Raw genomic sequence first — 10,495 nt, 5'->3', positions numbered from 1 at the left:
CGCCTTCGTTATCCTCTGCATGCACAGCCACCTCCTGAGGGATAAGGTTAGAATTCGCTTGTGGAATCCCACCTGAGCAATCTGTTCTATGCGTGTTATCACCACCGCTTTGACTTTAGGCGCCCTGCATCACCCTCGGAAAGCAACAATCCCTTCTGTCACTCTCCCTCTGCTTGTTGCCTTCGTCTGCTCCCTTTGGAGTACTCTTCAACCACATCGTCACAGACACCACGTACGTATCTTCGTGTATATGTTGGAGCCTCCTGTTTTGCTATCCCACCTCCAGCTCTATGCATAAGGAGTTCAAGATACTCATCCATTCCCGTCCTCCAGTAGATGACTCTGATCGCCGTTGGCCATCAGGTCGTCTGCTATCTGGCTTTCCCATGTACTTCCATATACGTTAGGTCCTGATGGTCAAACAGAGCGCGAAGAAGGTTGAGGGAAGCAGCACCTCTCCATACAGAACTCCAGTAAATTTCTTCGACTCGCTGACAACTTCCCTCAGCTCTCAAAGCGATGCTGAGGTGGTGGGAGAGACGTCCCAGAAGCCTTTGGCGCGGGAACGGTATACCAACGGCACCTGAACAATGCATGTAGGTCCATCGCCCACGATTAAACAGCCGGGGCTAACCGTGCTCACTCGCGTCGTTGCCCTGGATATTGCGAATCACTGGCTCTCACGGAGGGCGTCCATTGTGCCAACACTGTGAATAACCTACTGGAAGAGAGTGCACGTAAAAACGGATGGATGATCGGAAATGAGTTAAAACCATATCGCCACGCTAGGTCTACGATAAGGCACTGATATGCATCGGGGTTGATACTGTAAGGTGAACGTACACGATCAGATGCTCGGTTTCGGGTGAGAAGAGAGAGAGAGAGAGAGAGAGAGAGAGAGAGAGAGAGAGAGAGAGAGAGAGAGAGAGAGAGAGAGAGAGAGAGAGAGAGAGAGAGAGAGCCACGGACGTAGGTTGGTACAATGCATATCTGATGAACAATTCGGACCCAGAGGGTCCGGCCGCTTGTTGGAGGGAGGACGCCTCAGCTCAAGCCTCTCTCTCTCTCTCTCTCTCTCTCTCTCTCTCTCTCTCTCTCTCTCTCTCTCTCTCTCTCTCTCGTGCCTTTGACGATACCCCGCCTCCGGCATGAGCGACCAGGCGGGAGGACTTGAGCTGCGGCCAATCACGGCGGCTGCTGGAATGTAAATGAACAACTCAGCCGTGTTGAGCGTTTTTGCAATGAGTCGGTGCAACTGACCACCACCACCACCACCACTACCACTACACAAGGAACATCTCCACCACCACCACTACCACACAAGGACCACCAACACCACCACACAGGGACCACCACCATCACCAACACCACCACACAGGCACCCTACCACCACCACAACAACACAGGCACCACCACCACCACCACAACAACACAGGGACGAGGCATCGAACACCTTCTTGAATATCTATGGGTCGTGGGAATGCATGCAATTCGACCAACGCAAAAATAAGACGCGGAGAGAAGGTACTGAAGACCACGTAGTGTTGCTTGAGGATGGCCTCAGTAAAGGGACTGTACCCTGAGCAACAGACCTTCGTCTCTTGTTCGCTTTTCGCCGCTTGAACACTTGATTCAAAAATTTCACACGTAAAAATCTTGAAGATATAAACTTTTCTCCTTCGTGTCTGTCTTGTATTTGCGTCTCCTGGCCTTAAACACAAAAAAAAAAGTATAAAAAGAAATTTGAGTAATACAGAGAGAGAGAGAGAGAGAGAGAGAGAGAGAGAGAGAGAGAGAGAGAGAGAGAGAGAGAGAGAGAGAGAGAGAGAGAGAGAGTAACAAAAAACTAGCCTCAGAGCTTCGAGAATAACAACAGAACTGAGTCGTCTCTCTCAACAATTCAGACTCCACCAAGCTTTCGTAACACACTTGAGTTACAATGTTGAAAGCTATTGGCTCAAGACACACTCAAAGCATCCGTATCTAGATGACGTAAGGCTATCACCTAATTCCTCATTTACCCCCCAAAAGAAACAATTATGTTTCATAAATAGCAATGCATTTCTACCTTTAAGAATGAGATGTTAGAAAAAAAGAAAAGGAAAAGAAGAATTGTCGACAAAAGACACGTTTTTTCGACTTTCATCTGAACTCGCGTCAGGATGAACACTCTCACGTTCAATATTAAACTCGTGGTGGAATTCCAAGACTCTGGTACGGGTAAACCGTATCCCAATTCATAAAAGATGTGACACGTTAACACCCGTTCTTAAAGTTATCTCTTCTTCTTGTTCGTGTTCATCAGAGATAGAGATAGGGGTAGACAGATAGATAGATAGATAGAAAGATAGAGGTAGAGATAGATAGATAGATAGATAGATAGACAGATAGATAGATAGATAGAGAGAGAGAGAGAGAGAGAGAGAGAGAGAGAGAGAGAGAGAGAGAGAGAGAGAGGGGGGGGGGATCCTATATTGCAAGCAATTTGGCTTCTTTATCATTGGTACTGTATTACGTGTGTTGTAGGCACTGCAGTATTGCTTGTACTGGAGTGTTGCTGGTACTACAGCAATACTGGCACTATAGTGTTACAGGTATTACATTATGTTGCCTGTAGAAAAAATATTTAACAATTACCTTGTACAGCGTCAGGTAAAAAACAACACTGCCTCGATCTACAAGCAAGACAGCTCACAAAGATATATCCAGAATATCGACTGATTTGAGGAGCAGATTAATGATACACGATAACAAGTAGAAACTACCAGTAGAACACAGTAACAGGTGGAATCATTCAGTGAGAGAAGATAACAGGCAATGCTGAACAGTGATACTGACGAGAGAACAGGAAGAACCAGTGATAAGAAGAACAAGCCAATGTGATCAAGTAAAAGAACACTATTTGACTTAAAGGCCAATCATGTTACAGCCAAGGAGTACATGGTATGCAACTACCTTGATCAGCTTCTAAACAAGCAGACAAGTCGTCCAGATCAGGAACCATACATGTAGTGAGAGGGTGTATATATATATATATATATATATATATATATATATATATATATATATATATATATATATATATATATATATATATATATATATATATATATATAATCCTGGGCTTACCATGACCACCTGAAGAAGGTGTTTACATCTTTTTCGACCGGTGGTCATAACTTGAGGTAAATTGCCTCAATGATCCTGGCAGTTAATACGGCTTACATCATCGCCAAGTACCCTGTCTCTAGTATCCAGTGGACTTACTCCTACTGCCAAAAGGATTTCGATTGAGACACTTGGCAGCGGACACCTTCTTTCACTGACCCGTACATCAAAGGATCTCTCAACTTCGTACGGTATTTTGGTTTTATGGGAAAAATTCGACTCCTTAAGAACCCAAACCCGTCTAATCGATCTGAGGGTCATCTACCTTCGTGGGAGAGGTTTTAAGATTGCTATGGTCTCTCGAGAGGTCCAGAGATGTCTATTCGGCCAGTTTCGTATCCTATGGTTCCTTGAGGCGTCCAAGGAAATCCAATAGTCCAGATTGGCAACTCCTTCCGTGGAGAGGCTCTCAGGGAAAGGAAGATGGCTAGACTTCCAGTAAGAGTCGTCTGCTTCGCAAAGAATGGAACTCATTTCAACCTCATGGACTGTTTCAAGATTTCTATCTCTTGACAGAAATTACTTATCCACCCATTTTTAAAACTCTGGGGATCGTCAGCCGGATGCATACACGACTAATTACTAGCTGGAACATATCAAACTATTGGAACTTTGCTGGTAACTGATATCAGCCTAATAAAGGAAACTTATCTCTTTCGAGACCTCTGAGACCTCCTGGGAGACGTTGCGGATCATCTAAACTCCCTGGGGTTCTCATAAAGGAGAGTCTCGAGGCTTCATCCACAGCATTGAGTCTGCTAGTTAGGTAAAGCAGATAACATATAAAAAAAGACAGATCCTATTCTTCAGTATGTGTCATCTCTGGGGCTTCGAGTGGGAAGTGAGGTGGATCGACGGATGAATAACATGGCCCAAGAGAGGTTCAGTTTTCGACGATGGACGCTCGCGCGCGGTTCCTCCTCTCGCAACCCTTCACAAGACTCCAGTTCACCCACACCTGTAATAGTCATCACAGCCACAGACGATCACGCGCGCAGCCGCCTCACAAAGCTTTCTAAAGCACAAGGAGGAGGAAGGGGGTGGGGAAGGGGGGCGGTTGTTATGTGCCTTGGCAAGAGAGAGCTCACAGCCCAACAACAACAACACCCATATCTAAGTCTAGTACTCGAGATGAGTGGTTCCCGACCGGGGGTACACACTTGCCATTGAAGGCGTCTGGATGGTACATAGCATAAGTCTCAAAATGTTCAGTCTGTTATTACTTAAGGCATATGAATATATTTTTGAGTTAAGGAATGTTAGACTATATACTATACTAATATATATCTGTGTTAAGCGATGTCATAAACGAAGTTTTCATTCATACTCATGATATTCAAAATTTCTCGTTAGGTCGAGTTCACTTAGTAATTCATGTACATATATTAAAACACCTGCGGAATACTGAGGGAAGCGTGTTATATTAGCCACTTGCAACAAGATCTCTTTAACATCCTTGATCACAGAAATGCAACTTTGGCATAACCCTTTAGGTTTGGGTGAAAGTTCAGGACATTAAATGTACCGTAGTGCTCAAGGGTTGTACCTTCGTGCTATAACTGATCAACCTAGGATTTTGTCAGCATCGTTTCTCAGTCTCCGGAGCAAGATCAAGAAGTATGATGTCGAAGAGTTGTTACACAAATGAGCTCCTGATGTATTAGACAAGACAGAAGTAAAGCCTCACGAGAGATATAGATGGACTGGCAGAGATATAGAAGGAAAAGCAAAGATATAGATGGAGAAGCATATGATCATTTATTTAATGTGAGACATGAGCAGGATATTTGATAACAACAGATGAATACATCACTTAACATCTTGGCTTTTACTTGATCTTCCATCATTGTTTCAATGACTTAACCTCTCACTGTTTGGAGTTATGACTTCTCCTCACACCACTGCTCATGTCTTGATCATAGACCAACACGAATACATTCAAATCTTCTTTGTAATGTCTTAATCTCAGATCAATATTTGTTGTCATGATCTCACACCACCATCACCACTTTCACCTTATACTACTGTGGTAACCTTAGACTCAGAGCACTACTAGTGCCTTGCCTTGACATCACAGTTATTATCATTTTGCCTTAAGCTCACCCTACTGCTGCTGCCTTCACCTCAGCCTACACCTGTTATGTCATAATCTCACCCTACTTAAGCTCTGTCTTAACCTTACATCACCACGAAGGTTGGATGATGCGTTCGTTCTCTTTGATTGGAAGAACTGCGAACTGGAATCCTACAAAAGTCAGCAAGAAATTTTGGTCGTAAAAAAAAAAGATGTTGATTGATTAGTTCGTCTACTCCCTCAAGAAAAGTTTATTTGTTACGACACTCATCTGAACTTAACGTTCTTTCTACATCTAAGTTACCTTCTGAGTCCTACATCCTATGAAATTCATTTGTAAATACCCTCATTATAGCCAATCTCATTTCACAGCCAACCTCACCATCACCTGCCTTCACCTCCTCATTTATAGACAAGCTCATCTTTGATGACTCTCATTTCTAAGTGTCTTTCGCCTACGTCGTTTAACCACTAATTTTTACTCATTCCAGCCCAATAGTCTGTAAGTGTTTAGCCCAAACTGCTGAGAGTACTGCTTTAAAGCTTTCGAAAGTGGTCGTATTACCTTCGAAGCAAGTTAGAAGTAGAGTAACAAGGTTCGGATTTGAATAAATGTAAATGAAGACGCAATTCAACTTACTCAAGTCTCACAGTGTTTTCGAACCTACTCTGAGCATTTTCTCTCATCTTACCCAAAAACAACATGGGATCCCTTATCTTTTATCAGCTTCCTGACCAGCAGGAAGAAGAAGATGAAGAAGAAGAAGAAGAAGAAGAAGAAGAAGAAGAAGAAGAAGAAGAAGAAGAAGAAGAAGAAGAAGAAGAAGAAGAAGAAGAAGAAGAAGAAGAAGAAGAAGAAGAAGAAGAAGAAGAAGAAGAAGAAGAAGAAGAAGAAGAAGAAGAAGAAGAAGAGGAAGAAGAAGAAGAAGAAGAAGAAGAAGAAGAAGAAGAAGAGTGAGATGATGAGGAAGATGACAGTGACGTTAATGCTAATTCTAAAATATGAGTCGACTGTTTGTAATTCTTCATAGCCTATTTGCATCGCAAACACACACACACACACACACACACACACACACACACACACACACACACACACACACACTTCAGTTTGCTCCCCCCGCCAACTCCTATCACGGACCAAACCACCTTATTACCCCATCACCAAACAACTCGATTTCCTTCCTCAATCCCGCCATAACCCAATTATCTTCCCACACCATCTCTCGAGAATACTCTCACTTTGACCCTTTTATCTCATGACTCTCCCTGTGCACTCACCTCTCCCATACCTAAACAACTTGGTCATTCCTGCCCTCATCCCTTCATCCCCGTAATTATCCATTTCCTATCCCATTATCCCTATCCAAACACCACCTCTCTTAACCTAGCCTGAATGCAGCCTTCATACCCTTGACACCCACACTGCAATAATTATCTCCTAACACAACCCAGCTCACCATGATAGTGTGTGTGTGTGTGTGTGTGTGTGTGTGTGTGTGTGTGTGTGTGTGTGTGTGTGTGTGTGTGTGTGTGTGTGTGTGTTGGATGCTCTCCCTTACCAGGCATGCGCATCCACGATCTACCAGCACCAATGTGAACCTCAGAGACACGCTAGTGTCTATGTCTTATCATGACCGTAACCAAAATCAATGGTATTATAGCACGAAGTATAAGTAGGTAGTACAATTTTTCCCTGAGGTCCTACCACATGAAGGGAATATAGTAGTTCAGAACTACAGTCAAGAGTTCTGCTTGTACTGAGTGGTTGCTCGTGCGCAGCTGCTCCTATGGTCTGCAAGACATTCATATGAACGCTATCTTTTCCATGGAAACTATGCCTATTGGTGGTAATGGTGGTGGCGGTGGTAAGGATCCTCTTGTCCTACAGGAATGCCGTCCCCTTCTAAGGCAGGTGTGGCTGTGACCTGAAGAATGTTGCCTTGTTTAAAACGGTACCATTTAAGTGCTAACGATTCTGAAGCCTAAATGATATGCAAACAGACTGGGTAGTTCGTGGTCTCTCAAAACACTGCTTCTCTAAAACTTTATGAGGGAGTGGTGGGTGGGAAGGAGCCCTCTGCTTTATTATCCTGTCTCCATCTATAGTGGTGGGTGGGAAAGGAGTCTTCTGCCTTACTATCCTGTCTCCATCTATAATGATGGGTGGGAAGGAACCTTCTGCTTTATTATCCCGTCTCCAACTATATTGGTGGGTGAGGAGGAGTCTTCTTCCTTCTCCTTTACTATCTAGTCTCCGTGTACGGTGGTGGTGGAAGGGAACTAGTCTTCTTTATTAGTCTGCCTCCATCTGTAGCATTGATTGGGAAAGAGACCTCTGATTTACTATCCCGTCTCCATCTATTGTAATCATGTCCTATGAGTGTATCTTTAGTCACTTTGTTAGTAGACTACTTTGGAAAAAATAAATCTAATCTGAATAGATCTTCTTGTTTACCTAATCATGATCAATTCCATTCATAACAAAAGTATTTTCTACAAATCCATTTTTTTCTAGATCACACAATCACTTACAACCAGACCAGCGGGAAAACTTTGATTACGTTTAGCAAGATACTCCTCAGATATCTATTATGGCCTTTGACATAACAACCACGAGATCCTCAAGACTGCCAATGGGAATGAGGAGCTCCTCTAGCCAGGTATATCATGACAATAGCAAAGCTTGAGGACCCTCTGGTTCAGCTACGGAAGCAGACTGGGCGAATCTTCAGCGTTAATCAACATTCCAGGTTCTTAGACAAGAGATTTAATCTTTTGACAGTGAACGCGACGGTACGATCCTTGAGCACGACGGTACGTACGATCCTTGAGTACGATCGCATGATCTTTGGATAGGATGGCGTGGCCTCTGGCCTAACCTTAAAGGGTGAGGTCAAAAACTAGGCCATCGTCCCCAAAAGCTTGCTACCGTTGTGCTCTCCTAGGCTCCTTCTCCCAGTTACAGAGAAATGTCCCTTCAAACACTTCTCGTCTCTTACTGGTACCATGTGACTGAAGGTAATGCTTCAGGCTGTATTTTGAAGAGCCTGAGACACTTAGCTTCCACCGACCTCAAGCGACTCTCGACCCCAAAGAGAGAAAGATAAATAAGATACCACGTTTACTTCCCTGTCTCAGGGAATCCTTTAAATTCTCTTCTCGCTTGTTTGCTCCTTAAATTATCCTCTCCGTTGGCCTGCAAGAAGTCTCACGTCTCTCCGTTAAAGACCTCCTTGCATTCGTCAACTTTCACCGCTTGCTCAAAAACACGTTTTCTGAGCTCCATTTCAAACTTAGCTCACACGCAAACTTCTGTTAATGGACTTAACTCAGATATAATCGCAGCATTCTTAAATCTATGTCCATCATTAACCATAGACCCGATGAGCTTTTAGTGTGCTCGCTGACACAGTCAAAGTCTTACACCCTCACTTCAATTTCTCAAGAATCTATGACTTCACAAGTAGAGTCGTGTGTGCCGCAATGATGGTAAAAACTGCTTGGGCAAGCGAGCGAGACAGCGTTCCGAATATCTTTCACGCTAAAGGGATTTTCCCCGAATGAAAGCGAGAGGGACAGTGAATTATTTTGATCAAATATACAGTAACGTCAGTCGCTGAAAAGATCTGGGTTCTTGGATGAAAGATTGGTTGATTCTATAAAGTTTAATAGTGCTAGAATCAAAGTACTTTAAGTTTTTAAAATTTAAGTGCTCTTAGATACAATAAAATCCTTCTCATGTCTTAAAAACATCTATGTGTAAACTTAATGAAGTTGCCAACAATAATATCTCCTCCTTAAACAATCCTTCTTATCGTTGCAAGACTCAACCCCTTACACATGCCTCATTTCTCATGAAAAGACTCTTTGTTTATATGGATTTCGACCCGTTTTAAGACGCTTCAGTACCATTCTAATGCTCAGACAGAGATCTTAGTAACTGTAAAACCCATAATACATTAGGAAAACTTCTAAAGTTAATGCATCATAGAAATCCCCATTGTGCTGATGATTGTCTTTAGATATCTTTAAATCTACTTTTTAATCTAGAACATATAATCAACACTAACATATTAAAGATAATTCTCATACCATCATTTCTTTCTCTATTAAGATCCAAAAGACATTCCATTACTTACCTTAGAACAAATCCATTAACCTTCCTGTAAAGTGCTCTCACATCTCAAAGTCCCCCTTAATGAAGCTATGACCTTATTTATGTCATTAGAAGCTCTCTATGCTCAATAAAGATTATCTAGGTACTTAAGCACCATTGAAACCTATTCATACCGTAATGACACAGAGAATTTATGAGTGCACTGTCTCTGAACATCTTTAACATCTCCAAATATTGAATGCATATTCTTTGAACCTTTATGAAATCATGGACTGCATTCATAAGTCTATCTACTTATTTCCAAGACGTAATCCTGATCCTTTACGAGCACCAGGTGTTAGAGAATCTCACCTAGTGTCCTAGTAAGGCTGGAGGAGGGCAGGGGCGGAGGCAGCCTCTGAGTGTGGAAGTGCCCTCGCTCGCGGCATCGAGGTCACACCCTGGAAAGAAGGGAAACACTCCAGTTAGCCTCAAGTCATGGAAACTTGTGATGTCATAGGAATTGATGGTCTACTCTATAGATAGAGTTAAGGGCAGAGTTACTCACATTTCATTTCATTTCTTGGAAAAATGAGAAATGGAAAATGGTCAAAGGAACTAAGAGCATCGGTTCATGAATGAATAAGATAATTTCAACTTTTTTTTTTAAAGTGACGAGAGGTCTTCTTCAGTATTTCCCTGGAAAGATAAAATATTATGAAGTTAGGCTATGTGTTTTGCTTCCTTGATGTTGATTGTATGGTCAACTAAATTGAAGGGAAGGACATGGAGTTGATTACATCATTCCCTGAAATGAAGGAACTGTCAATGGAGTCAATCAGAATCATCCTGGGGAAGGTGAGGAGCATCAGTTCCTGGATAAAGGCAAGTTTCTGTTTTTGAAAGTTCTTGGTGGAAAGGGGAACAATAAATGGAACTGTTCTTATCAACTTCAGTGGAGTTTTATGATTCCACTGGAGCTACTAGTGACCCTCACAAATCCGATTATGTAACTGGAATTCACTGTCACTTTACTGGATCTGATGACGTCGCTTGCAATGGAACTACGTAATTGTTTCTTTCACTGGACTTGCTTACGTCAGTGTAATGGAACGAAGGGACGTCACAATAGCATTGTGCTTCCTGAAAAAGAA

At 42.6% G+C, this 10,495-nt stretch overlaps 1 protein-coding gene across 2 annotated transcripts in view; it reads right to left on the bottom strand.

The window, feature by feature from the left end:
* The window catches only part of LOC139756564 (homeobox protein abdominal-B-like), a 217,365-nt gene that overhangs the window by 85,526 nt on the left and 121,344 nt on the right, over nucleotides 1–10,495 (bottom strand). For both annotated transcript variants that reach the window (XM_071676167.1, XM_071676168.1), the window contains exon 2: nucleotides 9,714–9,802. The gene's annotated coding sequence lies outside the window, so the exon portion shown is untranslated. The remainder of the gene's footprint in view (nucleotides 1–9,713; nucleotides 9,803–10,495) is intronic.

This window comes from Panulirus ornatus, chromosome 22 (genome assembly GCF_036320965.1).
Source record: "Panulirus ornatus isolate Po-2019 chromosome 22, ASM3632096v1, whole genome shotgun sequence".
In the NCBI taxonomy this organism is placed as follows: domain Eukaryota; kingdom Metazoa; phylum Arthropoda; class Malacostraca; order Decapoda; family Palinuridae; genus Panulirus; species Panulirus ornatus.
The sequence above is the reverse complement of the archived record's forward strand: the minus strand, read 5'-3'. Positions and strand labels throughout refer to the sequence as shown.